The sequence below is a fragment of the Nicotiana tabacum genome, chromosome 19, assembly GCF_000715075.1.
Source record: "Nicotiana tabacum cultivar K326 chromosome 19, ASM71507v2, whole genome shotgun sequence".
Classification (NCBI taxonomy): Eukaryota; Viridiplantae; Streptophyta; class Magnoliopsida; order Solanales; family Solanaceae; genus Nicotiana; species Nicotiana tabacum.
In genome coordinates this window covers 9,381,044-9,401,009 of record NC_134098.1, presented here as the reverse complement: position 1 = coordinate 9,401,009, position 19,966 = coordinate 9,381,044, and the positions used below count along the sequence as shown (strand labels likewise).

Genomic DNA, 19,966 nt, shown 5'->3' with positions numbered 1-19,966 from the left:
GAATGATTTGGCAATGATTCCTTTTATTCGTTATATTTTGTTGAGCAGTGTGTAGTGTCTATTTGCACTGTGAAGCCGAGGAAGCAGCTTTGCTCGAAATGAAATTTAACGTTAACTGTCAGAAGAGTTACTAATATGTTGCAACTACAGAAACCTTTATACATTATGACAAAAACTTATTATAAATAGGATTTAATAATTTGCTCTAGAAAGTAGTTAGCAAAATGTAATAATGATAAACTAGTCATCTCAATTGCAATTCACATATTGCACTCTTCATCTTAGTTGATGATTTTTAGTTCATGTATTGCTTGAACTTTCATCTCTATAGCAATTCATATATTCTTGTTCTTTCCCCTTTTCAGTAAGTTGAGCAAGGAGGAGGTGGTTTAGAGTAATGCACATGTCCACTATTGAGTGCGAAGCTCTAACAGAATTAAAAGGTATACGCGACACAAAGTTTGTCTCCTATCTATAAAAAATACTAGAAAAGTTTGCTTCTCAATATGATTATTGGATATCAGCTTAGCAATTATTTTTATCAGGATTTGGGTAGCAATATGCAAGCTATTACCGCTCTTAGCTCCATTGGTGAATGGAAAGTTCATGTCTCAACAATAAAGAAGAAAAATAAGACACGGACTTTCACATGAATGTGGACCACTTAAATGAAGAAGTAACTTACACATCTCAGATATAAGGAAGAGTTTCTGTCTGCAGTTGAAGTCTCACATTAATGGCCTGTTTCTCAGTTTGAGAAAGAAAAGCTGTATAAGTATTAATTCTTATGTTGAGCATCGACAGTTTTGATTAAATGACGGGGAAAGACTATGTCCTCTTTGAGCATTTATTCTCTGCTGATTTTCAATCGTGCCAAGTTTTTTAGACCAGATCTTGTTGCTCTATATGGGAAGGAAAAGCTGGGCAGAAAGTTGTCAAGGATCATTCTTCTGTGAAATGTCCCTCTAGCCAAGGGCATTATGATTGGCAGCTGGAATTTAGGCCCTCGGTTTCCCATGTGGCTCAAAACTCAACAAAAAAAGATAAGGTATATTGACATATCAAATGGTAGAATAGAAGGTGAAGTTCCAACTTGGTTTTGGAACTTATCTTCTGAAATTCTATTTCTCAATCTTTCTAACAACCAATTTGTTGGTGAGGTTCCAACCATCTTACTACTAGCTTGGTCAGATGTGGGACAATCAATGTTTTTGAGTTTTGACAATTTCAGTGGTCCTATATTTCGAGTTTATCAACTTTGAGCCTCTTGAATTTGTCTTATAACAATTTAACAGGAAAGATATATGTGAGCACTCAATTTCAAAGCTTTAATCCTTCAGGTTTTCAAGGAAACAATCTTTGCGGGTTTCCACTCTTGGTGAGCTGCAGTTCAGGTGGTCAAATTCCTAATGTTGATACTGAAAAGTATGAGAGATGAAGATAAATTGGATTGGTTCTACATTTCAATGGTAATAGGATGTGGTCTAAGCTTTTGGGGAGTATGTTCGTATTTGATTTTCTAGAGATTATAGTGACATGCCTATTATCGTTTTTTAGATAGTACTTGGGAATCCTCAACTTGTCCGAAACATGAAACATCTAATTTTTCAGAATAGCAATATCATTAGTCATCTCTCTCCCTATATTTGTAACTTTACACATAAGGACTTTCCAACTGCTATCTAAAAAACGATAATAGGCATGTCTCCATGATCTCTTGAAAATCATAGACGAGCATACTCCCCTAAAGCTAAGACCAAATCCTATTGCCATTGAAATGTAGAACCACTCCAATTCGCCTTCATCACTCTCATCCTTTTCAGTATCGACATCAGGAGTTTGATCACCTGAACTGCAATTCACCATGAGTGGAAGCCTGGAAAGTTTGTTTCCTTGGAAACCTGAGGGAATAAAGCTTTGAAGTTGAGTGCTCACATGTATCGTTCCTGTTCAATTGTTATAAGACAAATTCAAGAAGCTCGTAGTTGACGAACTTGGAAAGGTTTGTGGGATTCGACCAGAGAGTTGATTCCGGAAAGGCCAACAAATTCCATTGAAATATAGAATGAAGTAGAGACGTCTCTAATCTTGTCTTGGCTTTGCCAACTAATTATGGACTGCTCTACACTGGCACTGGGCGCACTCTACTTAAGTATGTGAAGGGTATGCTGTATATGCACCTAACCAGTAGTAAATTAGGCCTTTTGTACTCTGATTCTATGTTTTTGCCTACGGAATGTTCAAGACAGAAATAACTATTCGACTTCTGTATTAAATTTTTTGATTTGTTGGATATGATGTTTGGTCTTAGTGTTAAAGCAAACTTGTAAGACGGAATGTTTCCATAGTGGTTGAGAATGCTTTCCTATTTATTCCTATGTGTCCATGAAACAGAGACAAGTTTGTTAACTTTTATAATTTGACAGAATAGTATAAATATACAACATTTCATATTTTTATTTGCCAACTCCACTTTGGACGCACAAAGTCTCGTCTTTGAGAAAATTTCATCCCCCAATTCCAAATTAGAAAGTTGTGATTCCTAGCTATTTCAATGCAAATGGTATCATTAGTTGTAAAAGAAAAGGAAAAATATCTGCGCTTAATTAAGTGAGATCCAATTAGTGATTCAAATTCAGACTTACATTAAGAGAAAACAAACAACGCTTAAATCACATTTATTGAGTTTTAAACTATAGAGGAATATTTAGCAATATCATTTTGAGACATCTTGAGCTTTCATCATTTTCCTGACTAAAATGGGAAGAAGAGGATCTAAAGAACTTGTATTCTCTCCTTTTTCTTTTTTTCTTTCTTTCTTTCTGTATTACTTGATAGTAGAACATGTTATGCGTGCATTAATTTGAATTTTCCTAGAAAGAGTAATTGTTTAGAATCACACCTTCTATTCCAGCATGCAGTTCAAGAGATTATATATTTGTTTTGCTTCCTTAAAGAGTTTTGTTTCACTTAGGTTGAAGTGCTATGAGTCTATACCGTCTAATATCATATAAACTTCATTTTTTATGCTAATACCTACTCTCCACGCCAAAGAAAAAATAAGATCACGTTTATGTAGGTACGAAGGTTTAAATTTTTTTACCCTACTATAACTACGGAGATTAAAATAAACGCCTAAAAACATATTTGTGAATATTTATCTACTTTTTGTTGAATTAAAGTAAGTATTCAATTAGACTTTTGAGAATAACACTCTCCTCAATCATATCCCTCCCTATAATTGTAACTTTGCACACAAGAATTTCCAACTACTATCTAAAAAGCGATAATAGGCATGTCTCTATGATCTCTTGAAAATCAAAGAAGCACATACTCCCCAAAAGCTTAGACCAAATCCTATTGCCATTGAAATGTACAACCAATTCAACTCATCTTCATCACTCTCATCCTCTTCAGTATCAACATCATGAATTTGACCACCTGAACTGTAGTTCACCACGAGTGGAAGCTCGCAAAGTTTGTTTCCTAGGAAACTCGAGGGGTTAAAGCTTTGAAGTTGAGTGCTCATTGGTATCTTCCCTGACAAACTGTTATAAGATAGATTCAAGTAGCTCAAAGTTGACAAACTCGAAAAGCTTTGAAGTTGAGTGACCAGAAAGTTGGTTTTCTGAAAGATCAAGGGATTCTAGCACTTTCATGTCACCAGTGCCATTTGGGATCCTACCTGTCAGATAGTTTTTTGAGAAATCACAGAAACTCAATCCCACAAATAAGAGTATCTCTAGAGAGATTATTGTTCGACATATCAATGCTTGTAAGCAATGCCAATGTGGTATCATACCAGTAATTATTGCCTTTAGTTGTCACCATTGCGCTTTCTCTCACTAATGCTCCAAACAAATAGAAAAGATCTAACTTTTTATCAAGTTTCCCTAACTTATTTCCGGTGACCATTGCTGTTAAATTGCTAATACACCTTGGTATAATTTGACAGAAACTATTGTTTGTAAGGTCTAAGATTTGAAGAACTCTGAGGTGACAAATTTCTGGAGGCAATTCACCAAGAATTTGTTCGAGCGAAGGCTAAGGATTATCAAATTTGAAAGCCTCATTCCCAACCATGGTGGTAACTGTCCAACAAGCTCATTCTCAACTATATCTATCTTCTCCAATATTGTGCAGTTTCCCAACGATGACGACAATGGACCGATAAGGCTATTTCTTCGGAAGTCCAATGATTTCAAATCTCTTAAAACCTCCATGGATCTTGGTATGGCTCCAAATAAGTTGTTGTCCCTCAAGATTATAACTTCCAATTCTGGTAAATTCATCAAACATTCAGGAATTTCTTCTGACAAGTCATTTTTCCCAAGGTTTAATATCCTCAATTTGTAAGGTCTGTTCTTTGCTTCACATAAGAAGTTAGATAAACCTTTTGAAAAGGAATTGTTCGAGAGGTCTAGCCCAATTACATTGGTTGAAATCTGAGGCAGCGGACCGCTGAAATTGTTGGAATCCAAGTACATTAGCCAAGGAGTTTGTCCACGTGACCAAGAAGGTGTTGAGATGGTTGGAACCTCACCAACAAATTGGTTATGAGAAATCAGATTTGAGAAGATAAGTTCCAAAACCAAGTTGGAACCTCACCTTCCAACCTATTGTTAGAGATGTCAAAGATTTCTAACATAGGGAGTTGGCCAAGACTTTCTGGTAGAGTTCCAGTTGGTTTATTGTTTCCTAGTCTCAAATCCATCAAAGAAGAACTATTTCTCAATCCTGCTTGAAGGAAATTACTCCCATCATTAAATAATGCAGATAATTCTCCTCGAATAGATTTACTTAGAGATCAAGCGAACCTAATTTCGATAACTTTTCAATTACCTTTGGTAATTTTCCAAAAAGTATATTTGTAGAAAGGTGAATACTAGTTATTGAGATCAAATTTGAAATCACATTTGGAGCTACTCCCTCAATATTGTTTCCACGAAGACTAAGTGATTCCAAATTTTTGCATTGTTATAACAAATTTGGGATAGTGAAGTTGAGGTTGTTGAATGCAAGATCAAGATTTTTAAGTTTTGTTACGTTTCCAGCCTCACTCGGCATCACACCTTCAATACCACTACCAGGAAGCTCAACATTTTTAAGATTATTGAGATCAAATAACTATCTGGGTAAAAGACAATTGAAAGAGTTGTCACCTGCTCAAAAGGTCGTGAGAGAAGTCAAGTTAACAGGACCTTCAGGAAACGGGATTACTATATGTCAAATCAAGAGAAACAAGACGAGGGAGATTGAAAACCCATTTGGGAATAGAAGAACTAAAGTTATTCCCAGAAAGATCGAGAGTTTCAAGTGAAAAACAATTATGATAGAAGTAGAGGTAGTATATTAAGAAGGCCACAATTATACAAACGAAGATCAACAAGAGAAGGAAGCATGTTAATGACATGTAGCCAGTTAGTTGCATTGATGAGCTCCATAGTATGAATCTCTAGATTCTTTAGATTCAAAAGACTTGGCAGCCACTCAAGGTTATTTGTCACGACCCCAAATCTCCTCTGTAGGATGTCGTGATGGCACCTAGTGTCTAAAATTAGGTAAGCCTAACAAACATGCGGAATAACTGAATAATAATTTAAATCTCAAAAACATCAACAACTATATGAAATAAAATCTGCAACTCAACATGTACATCTCCCAAAATTCGGTAAAAATATAAGTCACAAGCTCTAGCTACAGTACTGAACACTCATATACATCACTGTCTATACAGATGTAAAAAAATAAGAAAAGAACAGGATAGAAAGGGACTCCGAGGCATGCAGACGCGAGAAGGTGTACCTTGAAGTCTCCAAAATAAGCCACTCACGCGCTAATACCGAGGCTGATAGAATGTACCTAGATCTGTACAAAATATGTGCAGAAGCGTAGTACGAGTACACCACAACAGTACCCAGTAAATGCCAAGCCTAACCTCGGTAGAGTAGTGACGAGGTCAGGTCAAGACCCTACTGGAGATAATAATAAAACAAGACAGAAGATATAATGATATAATGATAATTACAAGGAAATCAAACAACAAAGAATTTACGGAAGGATAACAACACAGAATCAAGGCAGCTAATACAACAAGAAAGGAAAATAAGGATTTTACATGTTAAGAAAAACAACAACCAAACAAATATATAACAAATCGTGAAAGATCAACAGGGGTACTCTCGAGGTACCGCCTCGTAGTCCCAAATCATAAAAATAAATCACAGTCTTTTCTTATATCACCGCAGGAGCCTTTACATTTAGTTTTGAAAATTATTTTTTCCCGAAATAGCACCCTGCGTTTTAGTCCACTTTATCATACTGCATGGCTTCTAGTAGTTCCCCTATTAGCCACGCGTATCAAGCCCACCTTATTTCACCGCATGCGTTTCAACACCCATACCTTATACCACCGTATACGTATCAATAATCACAACGGCACGGCAGAAACCTCATGCAAATAGTAACAACATCACGACAAAAACCTCGTGCAAACAATAACAACAGCACGACCTAAACCTCGTGCACACAACCAAACAGTCACCTCAACAATAACACGAAAGCCCAAACATAACAACTAAATAAAATGACACTTCACAACTTACACCTTGCCTCAATAGAAATCACAGCCTTTGCAACTCAACACCAAACCTAACAACAAGATATTTCAAGAATAGCAAATTTCAAGTAGAGAATTTCCATAGTTAAATGTTGAATATAGAATTAAGAAAGCAAGTAATTCAATTAAATATGTAGTACAAGTTGCAATTAAGAGATAAGACAAGTAGGCATGTAAAATTTGGCTAAACATGGTGACTATAACATGCTAAAGTAACTCAATTAAGGCATGAAAAAAAGAAACTACATAGCTAAAATCAGAATCTCAACATTTAGACCGTGTACGCACTCGTCAACTTGCATACACGACCTTCACATATAACAAATTATCACAACAGTACCAAATCTTAAGAAAAATTTCCTCCACACAAGGTTAGACAAGTCACTTACCTCAAATCATTCTAAATCAATAAACTAGAAGGCCTTTCCCTCGATTTTCCAACTTCGAACGACTCGAATCTAGCCAAAATAATTTCATACTATAAATATAACTATAGGAAACTAATTTAAATAATAAAATTATGATATAAGCAAGGAATTGAAAAATCGCTCCAAAAAGTCGACTCGGGTCCGTGTCTCAGAACCTGACCAAAATTATAAAATTCGAACACCCATTCGATATCGAGTCCAGCCATACAAGAATTATTCAAATTCGATCCCATTTCGCCTTTCAAAACTCAAGAATTAGTCTAAGAACTTCTACATATTTTTCCCTAATTTTAAACTCCAAAACACAAATTAAAAAACGTAATTACCAGTAGATTCATCATATTTAGACAAAAACGAGTCAAGAATCCTTACCCTAACACTCCCTCTGAAAATCTCGCCTCAATCCGAGCTCTGAAAGTCCCAAAATGAAAATGAAGTAAAACCCTCGAATTCCCCTTTTTCTGCCCAGCAATCCTCGTATCTGCGGCCTTTGGGTCGCTTTTGCGACGCCGCACCTGCGGAAAAACCATCGCAGGTATGAAAAATACTTACGACTCAAAATTCCGCTTCTGCAGACCTTGGTTCGCACCTGCGAGCCCGCTTCTACGGAGAAGGATACTGCATCTGTGGTCCTGTCCCAGGCCCCCTTCTCAAATTCCGCTTCTGCGGAGAAAAGGGCCGCGCCTGTGCTCAGAAGTCTGCACTTGCGAACCCAAGCCTTGGCTGGTTCCTCCGCTTTCTGTGATGACCAAGGCGCACCTGCGAGACCGCACTTGTGACCAGACCCTTCGCATGTGCGACACTAGAACAACAACACTTTAGCAATTCCCCAAGTCAAAAAATAATTCGATTTCCATCCGATTCACACCCGTCCCCGGGATCCCGTCCGAATATACCAACAAGTTTTAAAACACATAACAGACCTACTCAAGGCCACAAATCACATCAAATAATACAAATTCTATGAATCGCAACCCAAATTCAAGCATATGAACTATGAACTTCCGAATTCCAAAACCGACACCGATTCATATCAAAACAACTCTGATTTACACCAAATTTTGTACACAAGTTATAAATGACATTACAAACCTATTTCAACTTCCAGAATAAGGATCCTATCCCGATATCAATAAAGTCCACTCCCGGCCAAACTTCCCAAATTCCTCAAATTTTCAACTTTCGCCAAATCACGCCGAAACGAACTACGGGCCTCCAAATCAACATCCGAACACGCTCCTAATTCTAAAATCACCCTACAGAGCTATTGGAACCGTCCAAATTTCATTCCAGAGTCATCTTCACACAAGTCAAACTACGGTCAACTCCTATGACTTAAACTTCTAACTTAGGGACTATGTGTCCTATTTCACTCCGAAACGCACCCGAAACCAAAATAAAATATCCCGGCGAGTCACGTAACCACAATATAATATAGAGGAAGCATAAATTAGGAAATCGGGGCTAAAATACTCAAAATGACCGGCCGGGCCAATATTACAACCGGTTAAAGTCCTATTTAATTCTATCGAGCATACATGTGAATTCGTTTGTGAGTGCGAGAGTTGTTCTTTGATGCTAAGTCCTTCAATTATATTCATTATTTGATTTGAGTGTATGGACTATTTATTCTTGTGAGGGCATTGGTTTCATGATAAATATGTGATGTTATTAGCTTATTTGACGGAGTTGGTAAGCGAGCTTAAATTTGGTGAGTTAGAGTCCCTCTCTGAGGTTAGGAGCTTAGAAGTTTGTTGTTTGTTTGTGACTTGTATATCTTGTACGGTGATCAGTAAGTGTATGTCATATGGTTTGAGTCGCTATAGGGCCTAATTGTTAGTATCAACAGAAGTGATGGTGTTTTTAGACTTGATTTATTGATAGTGGTTTTAATGAGTACTCGAGGACGAACAAAGTTTTAAGTGTAGGGTAGTGATGTTGGACGTATTTACATGCTTCTGAATATTACTTGATTCATATTTTTATTGCTTTTGGGTTATATTTTATATAAAATATGTCAAATATTACTCAATTTTGGAGGTTATGCTAATCATTTAATAATTGTTGAATTAGGACAAATATGGATTGAATTTGGAAAAAACATGCTAAAAGAAGAAGGCATCACGTGGAGAGTCATTCAATTAGAAAGAAAGAAAAATGATTAGTATTGGAAAGCAACACGTGAAGGAGCACTTGGAAGGAATAGACATCAAATTGGAGTTTGTGCGTTTTGGGAAGTGATGCATACTCTATCGCGCCTAGAGAAAATTGAAGGAAAAATATTTTTGGTTTTTGTGCTAGGGGACGGACCCTGTATAGCGGGATTCTCCTATTTCGCCCGTGATAAGGTTATTTCGGTCCTACACGGTCCCAACTCGGATAAAAGGCCTTCTAAACCTAACTTGGAGGAGATCTAACATATTTTTGGGAGAAGAACACACCACTTTAGAGGGGAGAACATAAACCATGCTTGGAGGAGGCTTTCAACTAGTTTTTCTTCTTTTCTCTTCCTTTAATCTCATAGTTTATTAGTTTTAGAGTTTTGAATGCTACATGAATATTGTAGTTTGAAGCTTGAATTGTTCTTGTTATTTTATCATATTGGTTGATTTATTCAATCTTGCGCTTAATTATTTGATTGCTTGATCACCAATTGAATACTATCTACGAATCTAGGATTGAACTCGGGATAGGGAATTCTAGATTGCATATAAGATTGAGTAGAGCGAGATCTTGAACTTGAGTATCGGGAACGGATTTGCGGTTAGGATAGGGATATACCTAATTGTCTTTCTTGGTTATTATATAGGAATTATTAATGCGTTCTTATTAATCCTAATTCCATAGGAATATAGACGTTAGGTTAGTTTGAATAGGTGAGTAGTGCTTCAGGAGAATACTAAGAGTAATATTAACCATGTCAATCAATAAGTCAGATAAATTAATTAGACAATCTAAGTGAAAGACTGAACGAGATTGTTAGCTAACCCATAACTCTAGAATACCGGCTCCCATTGAATTCGTGTCTAATTTCGCCAACTTGTTTCCTTTAATCTCTTAGTTTGTTACTCTAAATTAGTTTTAGTTAAATATTCATACTTTAGAATTCATTTGAATAGATTAATTGTTTGAGTTTAATTTAGTTGATAGTTAATCACAAGTCCATGTGGGTACGATATCTGAACTTACAATCCTATATTATTTTTACGACCACGTATACTTGCGTGTGCGTTTAATAGCAACAAACCTCCTAAAAAAGAATTGTTGAAGAGATCTAGCTCACTTACACTGGTTCAGATCCGGGGTCGTGGACCACTGAAATTGTTCGAACCCAAGTACATTAAGAAAGGGCTTTTGCGCCCACTTAACCAATAAGGTGTCTAGATGAATAGAACCACACCAACAAATTGGTTGTGAGAAAGATTAAGTAATTGAAATTGAGAAGATAAGTGCCAAAAGCAAGTTGGGACCTCACTTTCTATTCCACCATTTAATATGTCCAGACATATTATCTGTTTATGGGTCTGGAGTGGGAAATAGAGGGCCAACATTCCAACGGCCTGTGTTTAATATTCATGGCTTGAAACGGTGGAATCCAGTTCTAGTTTACTTCTAAAGTCAAATTATTCGTATAAGCAATAAAGTCCCTTAATTTCGTTGGTGAAATGACTTTCTGTTAGCACACTAGAGGCGGACCTACATGGTCGGCAAAGGGGTCACCGGCACCCAAAAACTTCGGCAAAAAACTCTATATATATTTGCTAATTCTTCAAGAAATAGTCAGATATTAACAAAGGTCCCCTACCAATCTTTATGCGCAGATAAATTTGTATTGAATATAACGGTGTTCCCCTAACTGTCGAATCTTGGGTCCGCCTCAGACCGCACCGGCCAACTTATTGTCAGAGATGTCAAAGTTTTCTAGCATTGCCAATTGGCCAAGACTTTCTGGAAGAGTTCCAATCAGTTTATTACTTAATAGCTCCGAGTATCTCAAAGAAGAACAATTTACCAAGGCTGATGGAAGGAGATTATTCATATCACCGAAACTTCTCCCTCAAATAAATTATTTGAGAGATCAAGAAATTCTAATTTCTATAACTTTCTAATTAGAGTTGGTAATTTTCCAGAAAGGATATTGTCTGAAAGGTCAGTGCGAGTTAATGAGCTCAAATTTTAAATTAGATTTAATACTACTCCCTCAAGATTGTTTTCATGCAGCTCAAGGTGTTCAAGATTGTTTAAATCAAACAATCATCCAGGTAAAGGATAATTGAAGGAGTTTTTAAAAGATTGTGAGAGAAGTGAAGTTTTCATGGCCTTTCAAAATTAGCAAAAACAGCATATTTCGTCATACCTTTTTATTAATAATTTTTTTAATATATATATATATATATATATATATATATATATATATATATATATATATATATATATATATATATATATATATATATAAAAGAACACATTGTCTAGAAAGATGTTGACGGTAAAATCCGAAGATTTTTGATTTTAAAGTATTTAATTTTGTCTTTTTAAAAACTATATAAAAAATCATAATTGACGGACCTTAATTTCTTGCTAAGTTAAGAGGACTCTAGCAAGTTTTCTCCAAAGTACAACTTTATCAAATGTCCTTGTTTGGAGACATTTAACACCGCCTCAATTGAAGAAGTGAAAACAACCTTTGGTTCTTTTTACTGTATTGTGATATTATTTTATATATTCTTTAATTAGACGGGATTTCACTTTAAGGAAAAAAAAAGAGAAAAAATTACCCGCATTTTATATATAGAGTAAGATTGTGGAACACAATCCCTTCCTATTCACAACAATCTTTTCCAACACCCCTTCGAGCTCAACAATGCTTGTTGCTCATTTTCCCTGCAAATCCCTACACTAACACTAAATTCGGTGTTTGCCCAAATGAAAAACAGGAGAGCTACGGAGGACTGTTGTTGACGAGTATAGTTTGAAATGCATTTTAGAAAGATGACTTGTTATTGTTGACTTGTTATACATTGCAAATAACCAGTAATTATAGACACATTTCTAAATATTAGGATCCACTTCCCATTTGCATAATTAAGAAAAGTTCACCACCATGTTTGGAAATTGCGACCTTCTTACTGTTGGATCTCTACATTTGAACAGTAATAATAAAATGAACGCCGTTGAGATGATATTTCAGACGAAACTTCAGGCGTTACAACATTCTAAACAACCTCCTTCTACAAAAGAAGAGAAAATTAGCTTCAAGGAATCAAATGTCACTTCCATTTGGCTCACCATCATGCGGAATCTAACAAAATAAACCTTAATATTGTACTCTCTCCATCCCACTTTATGTGAGTTGATTTGGAGTACCAGAGTAAAAACTATCTAATTTTTTTTTGTGAATTCGAACATAGAATCTTCTAAATTTTGAAAAAAACTACATAAAAAGTATTATAAGCCACAATAATAAATATATTTTAAAATATTTGAAAGAGATGGAAAATTCACAATAAAAGAATTTCATTTATCTCTTTAAATAGCCACCGCATATTTATGTCCGTCAATTGTTGAGAAAACTTTATTGTATGATCCATATGTGCAACAATTTAGAATGCTTGTTGAGAAAAAGTTCCTTTCTTCCTTCTCATTTGTTTCCTCACTTTTAGTACCTTCTATGTATTCATACACTAATTTCTAGCAGAGTGTAAGTGATCTTTAATTTCAATTAGGGAATTTAGGCTTGTTCTCCTCTTCTGCATTTTGCTTAATTTTTAAGTGAATAATCCCAACTAATTATACAATAAAATGGTATCAACAAACTTTAAAAGGTGCTAAAAGTTCTTTTCACTTTATCAATTGGATGATGTACATAGTGACAATCAGACTTTCACTAAATGGAGTCAAAATATAAATAGTAAATACATGAGAAGGGATTTTCAACATATAATATTCATACAGAAAATATTTTTTTATCTATTTATACGGTATAATTCCACGGGGTATTTGCTACCTCCTACCAATATAAGTATCGGGTAACTCTGTCTATTAAAGATTGGGCATATCGAAAGAAATCACCTAACGTTTTTGCCCATGAATTTAGTCTTGTTCTCTTCTTCTGCATTTCACTTAATTTTTAAGTGAATAATCCCATTTAGTTAAAGAATAATCACCAAACTCTAAAAAGTGCTAAAGGGACTTTGATATAAAGTTGTGGAGAAGACTCGATGGGGTCGTCTTAGGAAGAAGTTAAACTAAGTTCCACCAGTTATAATCTTTTATATTGTTTATAAGGAAAAAAGATGTGATGGAGTCTTCTTGACTTTGATAGAGGTTAAATTAAGTTCCATCAATTATAATCTTTTGTATAGTTCAAAAGAAAAAATTAAAAAAACTTCAATCAATAACAAGATTCGAATCTTACACTCAATAAAAAAACGTACTTACAATAACTAGGGAGAATAAAACAAAATGCCTGAAGAAACATCATTTGGGAACAATCATCTATTTTTTATCGAAGGAAATGTACATCATACAATAAGACTTTTGAGAATAACAATCTCCTCAACATATCCCTTTCTATATTTGTAAATTTGTACATAAGGATTTCCAACTACTATCTAAAAATCGATAATAGGCATGTCTCTTTGATCTCTTAAGAATCAAAGAAGAACATACTCCCCATAAGATAAGACCAAATCTTATTGCCATTGAAATTTAGAACCAATCCAATTTATCATTATCAACATCAGGAATTTGACCACCTGAACTGCAGTTCGCCAAGATGGAAGCCTACAAAGCTCATTTCCCTGGAAACTGGTGGGGTTAAAGCTTTGAAGTTGAGTGCTCACATGTATCTTCCCTGACAAATATTTATAAGATAGATTCAAGTAGCTCAAAGTTGACAAACTCGAAAAGCTTGGCGGGATTTGACCAGAAAGTTCATTTTCTGAAAGATGAAGGCATTCCAGCACTTTCATGTCACCAATGTTATTGGGAATTCTACCGGTCAAGATAAATTTTTGAGAAATTATAGAATCTCAATCCTACAAGGCTAGTAAACCTTATAGAAATATCTCTAGAGAGATTATTGTTAGATTATTATTGCGGAAGATCATGAGTTAACTAGCACACAATCATACACAAAGCAAATAGAAAAGAAAAATCAACACAAGAATTTAACAAGGTTCGGTTAAACCTAATCCTCGGGGTAGAAGAAGAAAGAGTTTTCCATTATGAATAAGAAGAAAAGTACAATGTTATCTATAGAATCCCCAACTATATATATAAGAGAAAGATTTTTCAATTTAACAAGGACAATAAGTTTTCATTTCCCAAATCTAGAGCAATGAATTTTTCCAAACCTATAGGTATTATGATTTTTCTAAAAATACAAAAAAATAATTCAAATCACAAATAATAATTAAACATATCCATGCTTGTAAGCAATGCCAATATAGCGTCATACTGGTAAATAATGCTTTTAGTAGTCACTATTGTGCTTTCTCTCACACATACTCCAAAATAAGAAACAAAGCTAACTTGATATCATTAGCTTTAACCACTTATTTTCGGTGATCATTGCTGTTAAATTACTAATTCACCTTGGTATAAGTCCAAATAACTACTACTGTTTGCAAGGTTTAAGATCTGAAGATCTTTGAGGTGACAAATTTTTGGAGGCAATTCATCGCAGTATTTGTTTGAGCGAAGGCTAAAGATTATCTAATTTGAAAGCCTCATTCCTAACCATGATGGTAACTGCCCAGCAAGCTCAATCTCAGCTATATCTATTTTCTCCAATTTTGTGTAGTTTCCCTATAATTAAGACAATGGACCGGTAAGTCTATTTCTTCGGACGTCCAAAGATTTCAAATTACTTAAAACCTCCATGGATCTTGGTATGCCTCTAACAAAGTGTCACATCCGTACCTCGGAGAGCGCGATCGGTGTTCAACAGACTTACCAAAAAATTTGAAATCATACCAAAAAGTTTGAAATCATAAAATGGACTCGCTCGAACCCTCGAAACATGTAAAACTACATCAAAAATAAGAATCATGCCTCAAACCAAATTGATTCAACTTAGAAATTTCAAATTCTTCAAACTTACTCCGAACGCGTCGAAACATACTTAAACTACACGGAATGATACCAAATTTTGTGTGCAAGTCTTAAATCACCATACAAAACTATTCCTAGGCTCGGAATTCCAAACATACCTCAATTACTCCAAAACCTACTCCAAATCAAATTTAAATAACCTTAAAACCTTCAATTAGCTAACTTTCACTATTAAGCACCGAAATACTTCCGGGTTATCCAAAACCCAAATCGAACGTACGCCCAAATTCAAAATTATCGTACGAACCTGTTGGAACCGTCAAATCCCAATTCCAGGGTCTTTTTCTCAAAATGTTGACCGAAGTGAAACTTAGCCCTTTTAAAGTCAACTAAGGAACCAAGTGTTCCGACTTCAACCCGAACCCTTCCAAATCCCGAACTAACCACTCCCGCAAGTCATAAAATAGTAAAAGCACATACATGGAGTCTTATTTAGGGTAATGATGTTCTAGAAGGCAAAATGACTGGTTGGGTCATTACATTTTCCACCTCTTAAACAAACGTTCGTTGTCGAACGAGTTTAGAATCATACCTGGAGTGATGAATAAGTGTGGATATGTTCTCCGCATGTCCTTCTCGGCCTCCCAAGTCACTTCCTCGACTGGTTGGCCCCTCCACTGAACCTTTACCACAGAAATCGTTTTGAACCTCAACTGGCAAACCTGCCTATCAACAATGGCAACTGGTTCCTCTTCATAACCCAAGCTCTCATCTAGGCGAACTGTGTTGAAGTATAACACATGTGACAGGTCAGCATGATACCTCAAGAGCATAGATACATGGAAAACCGTATGAACTCTCGATAGGCTGGGAGGCAAAGCAAGCTCGTAAGCAACCTCCCCAACTCATCTCAACAACTCAAATGGGCCTATAAACCTTGGGCTCAACTTGCCCTTCTTCCCGAATCTCATGATTCCCTTCATCGATGAAACCTTCAAGAGAACTTTCTCACCCCCCATAAATGATAAATCACGTGCTTTCTGATTCGCGAAACTCTTCTGTCTGGACTGTGCTATACGAAGTCGCTCCTGAATCAACTTTACTTTATCCAAGGCATCCTTCACTAAATCAGTACCATATAACATAGCCTCGCCGGGCTCAAACCATCTGATAGGAGAACGACATCGCCGACCATATAAAGCCTCAAATGGAGCCATCTCGATGTTAGATTGGTAACTGTTATTATAAACAAACTTGGACAAAGGCAAGAAATGATCACACTGACCTTCGAAGTCAATCACACATGCCCTGAGCATATCCTCCAAGATCTGAAGTGTCCGCTCCGACTGCCCGTCGGTCTGCGGATGAAAGGCTGTGCTGAGCTCCACACGGGTCCCCAATTCACTCTGTACTGCTCTCTAGAAATGTGAAGTAAACTGAGGGCCTCTATCTGATATGATGAAAATTAGCACACCATGCAACCGAACTATCCCCCGAATATAAATCTGGGCCAATCTCTCTGAAGTATACGTAGTCACAACCGGATTAAAGTGTGCCAACTTGGTTAACCTATCGACAATGACCCAAACTGTATCAAATTTTTGCAAGGTCTGTGGCAACCCATCTACGAAGTCCATAGTAATGCGCTCCCACTTCCACTCCGGTATAGTCATCTGCTGGAGTAGGCCACCTTGCCTCTGGTGCTCATACTTAACTTGCTGGCAGTTTAGGCACTTAGCTACATACTCAACCATGTCTTTTTTCATCCACCACCACCAATAATGCTGTCTCGTATCACGATACATCTTCGTAGCACCCGGATGAATAGAATACCGAGAACTGTGTGCCTCCTCTAGGATCTTTTCCCTCAAGCCATCAAATTTAGGAACGCATAGGCGACCCTAGAGTCACAGAACTCCATCATCCTCAATAGTAACCTCTTTGGCACCACCCCGCAGTACCGTCTCCCGGAGAAACAACAAGTATGGATCATCAAACTGGCAGGCCTTGATCTGCTCAAATAGTGAAGACAGGGCAACAATACATGCAAGAACTTGGTTGGGCTCTAAAATATCCAGCCTCACAAGTCTGTTAGCCAAGGATTGAATGTCCAAAGCTAATGGCCTCTCCTCTACTGAAATAAAAGCCAAACTACCCATACTCTCTGCCTTTTTACTCAAGGCGTCTGCAACTACATTTGCTTTGCCCGGATGATAAAGGATAGTAATATCATAATCTTTTAGTAACTCAATCCATCTGCGCTGCCTCAAATTTAGATCCCTCTACTTGAATAAATGCTGCAAGCTGCGATGATCCGTGTAAACCTCACAGGACACCCCATAAAGATAATGCCTCTAGATTTTAGAGCGTGAACAATCGCAGCTAACTCCAAATCATGTACCGGGTAATTCTTCTTGTGGGGCTTCAGCTGACGTGAAGCATATACAATAACTCACCCCTCCTGCATCAATGCACAACCCAGGCCAACGCATGAAGCGTCGCAATACACTGTATACATCCCTGAACCAGAAGGAAACACTAATACCAGTGCTGAAGTCAATGCGGTCTTGAGCTTCTGAAAGCTCACCTCACAATCATCGGTCTACCGAAACGGAGCACCCTTCTGGGTCAATCTAGTCAAATGTGCTGCAATAGATGAAAATCCCTCCACAAACCGACGATAATAACCTACTAACCATAGGAAACTCCTGATCTCAGTCGCTGAAGCGGGACAATGCCAATTATGAACTGCCTCGATCCTTTTGGGATCAACTTTAATACCCTTCCCGATACAACATGTCCCAATAATGCTACAGAGTCTAGCCAAAATTCACACTTGGAGAACGTAGCATATAGCTTCTGTTCCCGCAAGGTCTGAAGCACCACTCTCATGTGCTGCTCTTGCTCTTTTTTACTGCGCGAGCAGATGAAAATGTCATCAATGAAGACAATGACAAAAAAATCAATGTATGGCCTGAACACCATACTCATCAAATCCATAAATGCCGCAGGGGCGTTAGTCAAACTGAAGGACATTACCAGAAACTCACAATGGCCATATCTAGTCCGGAAAGTAGTCTTTAGAACATCCGAATCCCGAATCTTCAACTGATGGTACCTTGATATCAAGTTGATCTTAGAGAACACCCTAGCACCCTGCAACTGGTTAAACAGATCATCAATACGCGGTAGTGGGTACTTATTCTTAATGGTAACTTTATTCAATTGGAGATAATCAATGCACATCTGCATAGTACCATCCTTCTTCTTCACAAATAATACTGGTGCGCCCCAAGGCAAAATACTCGGCCTGACGAACCCCTTTTCTAACAACTCCTCAAGTTGTCCTTCAACTCTTTCAACTCTTTTGGAGTCATACGATACAGTGGGATAGATATAGACTGGGTATCTGGAGCCAAGTCAATTCAGAAGTCAATATCACGATCTGGTGGCATGCTTGGAAGATTTGAAGGAAAAACATCGAAGAACTCCTGGACTACAGGCACTGAATCCATCGCCAGAGTCTCTAAAGTAGTATCCTGAACATAGAGCAGATAAGCCAAACAACCTTTCTCGACCATGTGTCGAGCCTTCAGAAAGGAAATAACCTGATTAGATGTGCTGACAAATGAACCCTTCCACTGCAACCTAGGCAACTCTGGAATCGCCAAGGTAACTGTCTTGGCGTGGAAATCCAGGATGGCATGATATGGAGATAACCAGTCCATGCCCAGGATGATCTCGAAGTCGGTCATCTCAAGCAGTAGAAGATCTGTCCTAGTTTCATAACCATAGAATGTAATAGTGCAGGACCGATAGATCCAATCCACAATAACAGAATCCCCACAGGAGTGGACACATAAACAGGAGTACCCAAGGACTTATGAGAAACACCCAGGAAATGAGCAAATATAGATGGCACATAGGAATATGTAGACCCTGGATCAAATAATATGGAGGCATCTTTGCTGCAAACATAAATAATACTTGTGATCATGGCATCTGAGGCCTCTGCATCTGGTCTGGCCGGAAAAGCATAAAACTGAGCTGGAGCGCCACCTGACTGGCCTCCACCTCTAGGACGGCCCCTACCCACCTTCCCTCTGCCTCTGGGCGGCTGGACGACTGGTGGAGAAACTGGTGCTATAATCATAGGCTTCTCACCCTGCTGTACTGGCCTACCCCAAATCCTGGGGCAGAACCTCCGCATATGACTCAAATTCGCACACTCAAAACAACCCTCGGTACGGTGGACTGCCAACCTCAAATATGGCCCTGATGACCTGAATACCGACTGGAGGAACCCTGAATAGCTGGTAGGCGATAAGAACTCTCTGGCATATCACTAAAATAAGGTCGCACTGGAGCACCCCTAGGAGGCGGTGGTGCTGGGTATGAGGGCCTGCTAGACTGAACTTTCACGAATGGACCTCGACCCCCAGCTGGGGCACCTCTGAACTACCCAAAATATTGAAACCACTTGTCTCTCATAACCTATTCTCGGCTACGCTGATGCACACCCTCAATTCTCCGGGCTATCACCACAACCAGCTTATAAGAAGTCCCAATTTCAACCTCTCGGGCCATAGTAGCCTGAATACCAGTATGCAAACCCGCAACAAACCTCCGTACTCTCTCCGCATTAGTAGGGGGTGTCATAAGTGCATGGCGAGACAACTCAGAGAACTTCGCCTCATAATCGGTCACGGATATCTGACCCTGCTGGAGCTTCTCGAACTGAAACCTCAACTCTTCCTCTGGAAGGGTGGAATATACCTATCCAGGAATATACGGGTGAACCTGTCCCAAGTCATGGGAGAGAATTTGCTGGTCTGCCAAGAAGATAGGACTGCCGCCATCT

The 19,966-nt window shown here is 37.7% G+C and overlaps 1 pseudogene; it reads right to left on the bottom strand.

The window, feature by feature from the left end:
- Positions 1–545: 545 nt before the first annotated feature.
- On the bottom strand, positions 546–5,447 carry LOC142173829 (receptor-like protein EIX2; annotated as a pseudogene).
- Positions 5,448–19,966: the final 14,519 nt, after the last annotated feature.